Raw genomic sequence first — 11202 nt, forward strand, 5'->3', positions numbered from 1 at the left:
TTGAACTGTGATGCCTTATAATCGTACAGTGAGGAATGTGTCCTTATAGTCTTTCTGGTTGTATGATGGCAAAAAAATACAAGGAAAGCATATCTGTTCATCTGTGACATTCAGAATTTTGTTTGTTTGCTCTTTTTGTTTGTTCTCACATATCCAGTTCAAAAGAGGAAGGGTTTTGATGTTTTAGCAAGTAGGTGAATAGTAAAAAGACATTTCCACAGTCAATTCAGTTCTGAAGAAACTCTTTCCAAATTCAGTGGAACAGATTCTGGCAGGTAAGAGGAATTGCTGGCAGTGGATAAATGTTCCTGGAGGCATTGCTAGTGAAGACATTATTTTAAGTTGAAAAAGCATCATCTTAGTCATTTCAATCATGTTATTGTTTCTGTTACAGTAGTATGGAACAGGATCTGTTGTGCCCTGCACTGCACAAGCACAGAAGAAGATGCTCTTTCCGTCCCTGGAGATCACAGTCCAGGTGGTAGACCAGTGTAAAAAGCAGGTTAAGTACTATAGGGTAAAGAGAGAAATTCTGTTTGTTTACTTCAAAGTAAATGTGGTATTGAGTTGCCCAAACATGCTGAATATTAATGGCAGGGTTGAGAATTGAATGCAGATCTCCAGTACCGTGAGCCAGGCTCATTCTATTAACCAAAATGTTTCATTCTTGTTGGATTGTTCTTAGGTACTGAAAACTACTATTGGCCAAAATCTTTCCAGGAATTCAATAAGGGCAGACTAAACTCAAATATTCCATTTTATTTTATTCCTAAGGCCCTTAGCAAACTGAGAAACAACTTGTGCTGGTGAGCAGGTGAGTGTCTCACACTCAGAAGCATCAGGGCTTTGAATGTTTTGGGAGCTGTACTCTGGGTATGTGTAATTCTGACTCAGGTCTTTTTGTCTGGAGTGATTAGGACTCAAGTTTATGTCTTTATTTTAGAGTCAATGCAAGGTCAGTCTGGATCACCAGACTTCCAGGATAACTTTGCTTGGCACAGTCCAGCTGCACTGGTATGGGTTCATCTGAGGTCCTCTGGGTGCACTGATGAATGTTTTGCTCCAGGCTGCAGGTTCACCTCTTCTCACCTGTCCCAAGCTCTTCCCAGCACTGCCAGACTGGTTCATCCACTCTATGTCACCTGGGAAGTCTTCCATGTTTTCTTCTTTTCTTTTGAAGCAACACAGAGCTTACATATATCAGTTTCAGAAGGAGTAGCTTCCCAGATAATTGTTATACTGCAGTTTCAGGTATATTCCCTTACAGCTAAACTAGTTTAGAAGTGTTCCAGAATCTGCTGTTGTGAGAAAATAATTATATTCTCTGTCTTCCTTTCATGGATGTTTATTACTGGCAGACATAGAGCAGAGTACTGATTAATTCATCTTCATTTCTACTCCACAGTTTTGCAAAGCTTTAGTTCTGGCAGGAGTTTTCATTATTTCATTCTTTCACTCAGTGTATTTTGTAAGATGGTTGTTTTTTCCCCCCTAAAATAATGTGGTGTTCAGAAAATTCTTTGGATATGACAGACTCAATCAATGCCTATATTCTTCTGACCCAGGCCCATGTGGTGAGAACTACTGCTCCACGTAAAAGCTGATGTCAGATCTTCTCTCATGTCCCATTTCCTATAACAAACACCTATAGTAGCCTTGTGCCTGTTTGGACTTTCTGAAGCCATCAGGCATGACACGTGAGGAGGCTGGTGGATAGACTGGAGATAAGGAAGACAAAACCACACTTTGGAGTTAGAAGAAATAGTCAGAGTAGGCAAGTATCTAACTAAAGTTCTTGTGGCACAGCAGTGCTGTGCAAGGTGAATGCCTCTGTTGGGATGCAGACTTTACTATCTCCTGAATGAGATGTAAAACCAGATACACACCATTTATGGTCGAAGAGGTCACATGGGACCTTTTGCAAGAGTAAGGATTAAGGTCTCCAAATACCAGCCAAGTCCAACTCTGGTAGTTGAATTTTGCCTATCTAAATTTTACAACAGTTTGATTTGGACGACCTCACTTCCCCTTCCGCAAACACAGCTGTGTAGCACTGCTGGTGCAGAGCATCTGCTGCTTTCCACCCATGAGAGTGTTTCAGCACTGCTTGTACTGACCCATGAACATGCAGACTGTGAAGCACTTGGGGTATATTCATGATTACATTTGATATAAATGCATTATGGGCATCGTGTATGTGCACATAGGCACAAGTATACGCACAAACACATGTATTTTTCTGCAGGCTCTACTATACAGTTTGTCCATATATGGGTGCATGGAAGATATCCTCATTTGGCCAAAATATGCTTTCAGTCAGGAAGGCATATAAAGTGAGTAAGAATATTTACCAACAGAATTAATTACATAATAACATAAAACTAGCAGGGAAAGCCCCAACTATGTTTTTAATCTTTTTTCTTTCAACTAATAGTTGGTGTTGCCATGCATAGCAGGGTATTAATCAGTGTTAAATTATGATAATAGGTGATATCACCACAGGGCTTGAGCATTAAATGCATGAGGTACTAAACAATCCCCAAGCACTGCAGAGTGAGCTGAGAACAGGATTATGAATTGTAAGTCAATTGATTAGTCTTCAGTGGATCTAACTGTGGTCTGGACAGAACAGATTTAAAGTGGCTCACGTATGTGTTAATGATAATTATGATTTATTTCAGTGTAGCAGTTTTCATCACAAAGGCTCCCACAGTGCTTTATGTTTCACAGTACGGCGTTGCTGACACACAGCCATCCCTGCAGTAGATGACAGAATATGAACCGTATAAAACCCAGCAGTGGAGTGGATGAATGGGAAACTTTGGCCCATGACACTGGGACAGGCTCATGGGCCCATGGAAATCAGCATGGGAGTTTTAATTTTCACATGAGCTCTGGGTTTTTAAGGGCACCGCTTAAAGACCCCAGTTCAATAAACTGCCTAGTAGTAAAACACAGCTACCACAGAAGGATGAAGAACTTGCTCTGCTCTGCCAATATTCAAACCTTATGGTTCCAGGATGTCTGTTCAGACGTCAGGTTTAGACCACTAAAGTTATCCCCTCTGGCAGTAACTACGCTGAACTGTAACAGTCAGCTTAAGGGCTGAATAATTAAACAGCGGCATTGCGACCTTGCCTTATTTCATGCTAGAAAAATCTCAGTTCAAGAAAAACATACTTATTTCTGCAAGCATTTTTATTCCAGTGGCTCATCATACTACAGGCAATTGGTATAAGAGAGAGAAAATCTAGAAACTCTAGAAAATCAGAGCTCAAAGAACTTTTGGGAATGAATTAACCTTTATTTTGCTAGTGAACCCTAATAGTGAAATTAATTAATTATTATACTCACCTAGGAAGTATTTCAAGATGGTTCATCGTGATATTATTGATTTTTTTCAAGAAATACTATATAAAAAAACATACACATTTTTATGAAATTATATATAAAAACTAGCAAAAATTTCTTTGAACTCCTGTCACTGTTTAGCATATGTTCATTTCTTTCAAATAATACTCTTGGTTTTGCTTTCCTATACTATGCCTGTGTGTTTTTTCATCAGTAATTTGCTATTCCAGAATAACATATATTTTCTGGGTCCCCTTGCAATTCCCCTTTCAAATTTCTGCCTGCTGATATCCTGCTCTGTTACATAGCCTTTTAGAATGCATTTTAAAGAACAGGTATGCTAAAGTTTGTTGATGGCAGCAACCTTCCCTCATCTAAATGCCCTCAAAATGCTGTTACTTATTTGAGGGAAAAATTGTAAAATAATGTTTCAGTGGTTATGTTGGAAAGTGCCTGAAGAGACTTTATCTGACTTTATTATAAAACGCTGTTCAGCTTTCATCCAGATTTATGGTACCTAATAAAGAATGTTCATAGTGACAATCAGCAAAACCAACAATAATAAATAACTGTGTGATAATATATGAGAATCGACAGCCTAGGGATGAGTAAATCACATCTTAACATCTGTTTACCAGTAGGTGGGTTTGCTAGCTTCTACCTAAGATATTACACTGAAGTCTATGACAGAAATGATTACATTACAGAAATTATATATTCTGTGACATAGCAGAGAAATTATTGTCTTTTTATGCATATGACAGTATTTAATAATGTATGCTTTAAATAAAGTGTTCTTCCTGGTTTTTATTTGGGAATGAATACATGCAACTTCTACTTATTGGGGCTTCAGATTTCAACCAGATTTGAACAGCTCCTCAGTTTTATGCAAGGGACTGCAGAGGCAGATTTACTCTTTTATGTCAAATTTATTTGTACTAACTTGTTCATGAAGTGTTACTAGTGGTACAGAACAGTAACTACTGGTCATTATTCTCAGGGTCATTGCTGTATGCCTTTCATTTTGACTCTTATGCTTTAAATTGCATTTAAGTTGATAAAACTTGAAATTGTCATGGTACTTCTAAGGAGAAACACAAAATACAGTAAAGACACTCTCCCTGAATTAAGTTTCCTTCCTATACTTTTCCTGTGAATTGAATTCCTCTTATCTTGAATAATATGAAGTTAAAGGGAAAACTTTCCCATACTAGAAATTTTTCCCATGTACTTTTAGCACGTTGCCTAAAACAATATGGGACCCTTTGCTATACAGAGAACAATGAGGTTTATTTCTTACAGTTTAAACAGGTGCTTTAGCAACTATGACAACATCACTTTCTAGTACTATAGAAATCCATAATTTTCTAAAGTGCTTCCTACATTCTTCACTGAATTGTATAATATTTTTAGGCCATTGTCCACTCTTGTTTCTTACGTCTTGAAACTGGTTGAAGAAATTGGTCAATGTATAAATTATTCACATTTGTTTAGCTCCTTTGTGTGTGTTAGTAATGGGGAGGCCCACAATATTTGCTTTCTGCAAATACTCTGAAGTTCACTATGTATTTGTGAAACACCTATGCCTTTTGGAATTTTCATGAACTTTGCACAATGGAGTCAGTGACATGCCATTTGCTATGTCACTGCTTAAAAAGTTCCAGACATCCAGTCAACAAGCAGAAATAATACCTCAGGACCTGTCTGTCATATGGCACAAATCACAAATACAGTTTGGGATCTGCCTGAGAATGGTGTTGAGTAATTATAAACCATAACTCCACTTGCAAAAATCAGGGACAGATCACTCCCAAGCCTCCCAAAATGGCCAAAATGTGTTGTATTTTCAGTTCTACAATTACAGTTTCAACACTCTTATTGATTATGAAGCTGATGTCTACTTTCAGCTCCCCAGTAGAAAATAGTTGTACAGTTAGTTAGTTACCTGTGCTGGATCAGGCTGAATTCTGAATTTTATTCTTTCTTGCAGTGGTTTATTCTCCAATAAATACTAAAGAGCCAGGTTTGTGTGTGGTATGAGCAAAAGGATAACTGTATGTGCTTAATTGCTCAGTACTGCCTGAGAAAACAGTCCATGATGGCACTGGCTCAGAAGACAAATCCATGCACCCTGAGCCCTCCAGCCAAATGAGTGGAGACTTCCTTTGCTGTTGCAAATGCTGGCAAAGCCAGTGGATGTGCATAGCTGTGAAGCAAAAGAATAATACCCGTATCACTATCTTTCCACATACCTGGGCATCATCTTTAGTTTCTCACATCATCTTTAGTGTTAAAAATTGCTTTGCCCCAACACTTGATGGCTCTTAGTAAGAGTGAGCTATGCATACCCGGCACCTTTTAAGTGAAAGTGTATTCCATGTAAAATCGCCTAGCCTCCCTACCTCACTCTCTTCTGTCTTTTATGTCTTTGAGGACGGTCTGTTCTGCTTTTATATTCCTTGCCCAGGACTTTGCCTATCATTGCCTCCAAGTCTGCATTCTAATCATATCGATGACTTCACCTCTCCTCACACCCACTTTTCCTCATTCACAGTCTCTTTTGCAATCTACACCTTTTAACAGCCAGTCCCATTTATCCCACTGCAACTCTCTTTGGGATTGATTCTGTGCAGTGGCTTTTTATTGTTCTCTGTCCTCAGAACCATAGAAATCTGAGAGGGAAAAGGCTGATGAGGTCATCTTGTCCATTCCCCTTGCCAACGCTGAATTGTTTCCTACAGTCTAATTTTAAAATTACTCATTCAGCTGGGCTTCCACCTTTTCTCTTAGAAGATTATTCCACACTATTAGGCTGTATATCATGCCATTAGGAAGTTTTTCCGGACAGTTATCTTGAATTTTCCTTCCTGTGCTTTTGTTCCATAGTTCATAGCTATGTCCCATTGGGCCACTCCAAACAATAAGTTTCACTCTTTTAGAACAGGCATCCTTCAAAGCCCACCTATCACTCTATTTTAAAAAAATTAATTAGATGCTATCAATTATCTTCCCCACCCACAACACTGTATGGTAACATATCTGATTATCTCTTTTTCCTTTTGCTCTGCAAGGAAGGGGACAGTCCCCCTCTGTTCCAGCTCGTACGATGACAGGTGCCGTATGAGGGCCAAAACGTAGGTCTCTCCTCCCCTGCCTGGTCACAGTCCTGCTCATACTCTGGAGACAGGCATGCTGCCTCTCATAATTATGTTTCTACAATGAAGGTTTTGCAGCAGGTAAGCCTTTTGCTGCATCTAGTCCTGCTTTTGGTAGATATATTTATCTGTGTAGCACAAACTCATGAAAAGCACAGGCTCCTGTGGCTGTTACATTTGGAGTGGGATAAAGACTTTCTAACCCTCCTTCATTAAAATTCATGCTGCCATAAAAACTTTGACAATTTCAATTAATTCTACGTACACCTTTCACACATCCAGATGAAATTCTGATGTCCTCTACCAAAAATGGACTTCTGGGAAAAACCTGAATACAGACATACACAATACTTTGAATCAGAAAGGCTTAGGTTTATTTTGGTGAACACCTCTGGACACGTGGTATTTGAAAGACCTGAGCCTTTTTCACCTTTTCATACTCAATTGTCAAGTGTTCTGAACCAGCAAATTTTAGCTGTGACTTTTCAGAAGAACCTTGCACCTCTTTGGGTATTTACATGAGTGGCCATGCTGTCAAGTGAGCTCAGCCTCTTGGGTTGAAGTCGTATAAAAGTACAACCCATTATTTAGAGACCTAGAAAATGTTTTGAAAATCTGGCTTCTGCAGTGGAAAAGGAGCTCTTGGAAATTTGGCCATGAGCAACTTTGACGATTTGTTCCCCCACTGTGTGTGCCGAGTACTTTTGGCCATGAACGAACTTGTACACGACTTAAGACATCTTGAGTTCACCTGCGTGACTGCATGTCAGCTTTTGTCAGCCTGATATGGACTGAACCTAGCATGGCCTCAGAGAGGTTAAAGGGCCTGGTGTCATAAGAATTGAGGGTACATGCTGGCAAAAACAATCACCTGCTCTTCACAAGAATTTGAGAATCTCTTGGATTCTTTTAACCAAATAAATATTTTTGGGAAGAGCTTTTCTTAACCAGTTCTAAATCTGACAATTATCTTGGTAGGGTTGGCTCCACAAAGTCCTGTGGAGCATCAACGATCTGGTCAGAATAGAAATAGACTGGCCATGAATAGTTTCTGTAGGAGGGAAATGAGAGGGATGATTTAGATGAGCTCACCACTTAAGAAGCATATGGGCAGGCTGGGAAGTACATATGCAGTAAGGGCATGGCTCACTGGGACGCAATTACAGCAGGATATAAGATGTGGCAAGTGGAAGTATAGTTATACCAGAACTAAGAGGTAGTGGGGTTTCTCCCCCTCACAAAAAGCTCTGCAGTTTGAAGTCAACACTTACTGCTCTGTTTGAGATTCATACACGCGTCTGTATGTGACTCTGTTTTCTCAATCACTGCTTCTGCAGCTTACGGAGGGTTATTTTTGGCAGTCCCTCTCTTGCCCCTTTCCCTGCACTCTCACTTTCACTGCAGCTGTAATTGTTCCTACTCTCTCAGAGTACCTGGGGAAAGTGTGGAGGAATCAGACCTCTGAACTGTGCACCCAGGTTGCTTGCAATTCCTCTCTTTTCAAGTGCAATTATCCGAGCTCTGTGGTTTTCCTCTGCTTTGCCCTCTGTGCTGTCAGGAGTGGTGTATTTATTCTGTGCACCGCAAGGCGCCCCTCCGAGGCTCTGGCCTCGGCCAAACTGAAATGGCTGACATAATGGTAGACTGTTTCCCTCCTTCCACTCCTAGCTGGATAAGTTGATGTTGTCTGTTTTCATGTTGTCTCTCTCTATTGTATAGCAAGCTGCTATACTGGGGGACCTCACCTTTTTAAAAAACTATCATAGTGTATGTTGTTCACAGTTATCTGTCCATGGATTTTATTATTAGAGAACAATGAAACATTTTCCATGGGTATAAGGGGACCATTTTTAGCTAGAGTACTACTTCTGGAAAAATGAATTATGTTTCAGATCCAAGAGTCTTCAGCTAACCTATGTGACACAAAATTTCTGAGCCAAGGATCACCTCTTAGAAACATCACAGAAATCTTGCCTTTTCCTAAAGAAAAAGAATTAACTACCTAGCAAAGCTCGTGACAGTGTTCCTCCTGAAAAAAAAGTAAAACAACATTTTGCTTCTTCCCACCCTCCCCAGTGTTTCTGGACACTTGCCTTGGATGGCTTAATGTTGAATGATAAGCATTGCAGAAGATCCCACAAGTATTTCCACAATTCATTCATGCTGTTGGTTGATGGCACTAATTTTGCTTCATGTTCTGCCTCAGCTTGCTGTTTTCAGCAGAGCTGTCTTTTCTCCTATTTTTAATGTCTTCTCTGTACATCAAGTGATTAAATTTAGGTTAGTATTTCTTAAATATGTAGATTCTTTTCTTTCCTTTCTTCTTCCCTTTTTCCATGACTACATCCCAGAATAAAACCATTCCCCATCTTTTTCCTTCTCCCATCCAGTGTCAGAATTACTGGCCCACATTGTAAGAATGTGTTCCTGAAATAAGAGGGGAAATGCAGTAACAAATGTGCTGCTTCACATATTTTCTATGCACACTTTGTTTTTCTAGCTTGACTAGAGTAACTTTTGGCTGAGGAAAAGATGGCTTAAAAACATAAAGTGGAGTAAAGTAGATTAATGGAAAGAAGGTAAGCAGTGAGGACCTATATTCTATTTTGATTGCCTCCATTGCATTAGTCCAAATCAGATATCTTCTTTTTCTATTCATTTTTCATCTTTGAAATTTCTTACCTCCCTTAGGTAAGGGGAGTGACTGTTAGCTGGCTAGCTAGGAGTTAGCCACGAAGTGCTGCAGGTGCTGGGATTCACTAGCTGGAACAGAAAAGCTGGAAACAGGGTACATCACACTAAGACAGCAGTTTTAATGCTGTTCACAGCTGTAGAAATGGAGCAGAGCTTTACTCATGAGCAGGCATCTGCTGAATGACCTACAGGCTTATACACTTGTATAAGGTCAGTTAAGGCTGGGAATTACTCCACAGATTCATTTTGGCAACAGATCTCCTCAGGGTCCCTGCACTGGCTCTGTGCTTAGTGGTGGAACTCAGTTATGCCTGGAGATGGTTATTTCGTATGGGACGGCTACAAGGGCTTTTGCAGAAAGATGTGAGCTTGTCCTGACTATGCTTCTGAGCACTAGGAAAGCTCATCAGTGCAATCTCAGCCTACCTCCATGTCCCCTGCCTGTCTGCAGGGCCTGCAGGCTCCATACCACTGGGATTTACAGGGTCTGGGTCACCTTCAAATACTGGCAGAGAGATAAAGCCCACATCTGCTCAGAGCATTTTTCAGAGCCTGCCTGCATTGACTTGCAAAACACTGTGTGGCCGTGCCTCAGATGTTAAGGCTGATCCTGCTCATGCAACCTTCTTCCCATCCAGAGTGTTTCACAAGTGTCTAACGCCTGCCAGTGTCTTTGCTTTTTGGATGATCGAGGTGAAGCACTTGAAGAGGGCTGGCTTTTCAGAAAGGGCTGAACATCTGCACTCAGGCTCATGCCCTATCCTCACTGTTTGAAACTGGAACACATAAAATCACCAGTCATTTCTGAGGAAAAGCCATCCTGATGGGGGTGGGTCAAAGCTGCACGGCTGCACGTACTTCAGAAACAAAAAAGAAAGCAGAGCCAGTGTATCGGGTATGACCCGGCCATCCTAGCAGCAGGTCTTGAATATGGGTCAGGTCCACCCTCACCAGAACACACGAACATGTGAGCTGGTCCATGTCTTGATGCTTCCAGGAGTCTTGCTGGACAAAATACCCTCCAGTCACAGAACACAGGGGTTCTTCAGCTCCAGGTTATTGCTTCTGCAGCCACAAGCATTTTTCTTTTTGAAATGTATGCTGATTTAGTGCCCAGTGCCCACCTATTGAATTCCCAGGCTTTGGTTTCCAGGTTTCCTTACCCTGTAAGGCAATCCAGTAGTAATTTATGTAGCAGGCCCAAGGCCTGGCTCATAAGCTGGGCTGTCTGTGCCAATGCAGTTGCAACATTTTTACACAGTAAAATATTTAATGGCTCCGAGTATAGATATGAACTCTTATGGAGTGCTATTCTGGAATGTATTTACTATATTTTCATTCACATGAGTTGTTTCTCATGTTCCTTTGTCATGTCTAATGTTGTAGAATACAGATAAATTTAGTTATTTATTCCCTGAAACTCAGGATCATTGTAGTATAAGGCTACACTAAGATTAATACAAGATTAACTACTGATTTTAAAGACACATGAGCAATCTGGCTTGTTGCTAATCACAAGGATAGTGAAGTTGCTACAACTTCTGACAAAGCCAGTGGTTTAGGAAGGCACTGGGGGCACAGTAGAGTAGAGTAGATTTTAAGAACGTGATGGGGAATTTGTTTGGTTGTTTTGGGGAATGGCAAGGGCAGCCGTGAAGGATATGAGAATGGAGCTAAGGTTATCACAGCAGGGGATATAGGACAAAAACCCACAGGAAACAAGGTTTCATTAGCTCTGCTGCTTGCAGAACAACTTGTTTTAATTAAGCTTCCCTTCCATTTCTAAAGGGAAAATGGAGGAAGAAAAAAAAAGGAAAGGGAAAAACCTGAAAAAATAAAATAAAAACCATGAAACAACATTTTCAAATATTTGGGTTTTTTTTCTTATTCTGTTTTGGTTTGGTTTCTTTTTTTTTTTTGGTCAGTTACCATACCACTCCCTTTCACCCTAGGAACATCATTGATTACATAAATATTCTTTTTCTATTAAAACATTTTCTAA

The sequence above is a fragment of the Phalacrocorax aristotelis genome, chromosome 3 (genome assembly GCF_949628215.1).
Source record: "Phalacrocorax aristotelis chromosome 3, bGulAri2.1, whole genome shotgun sequence".
NCBI classification, from domain to species: domain Eukaryota; kingdom Metazoa; phylum Chordata; class Aves; order Suliformes; family Phalacrocoracidae; genus Phalacrocorax; species Phalacrocorax aristotelis.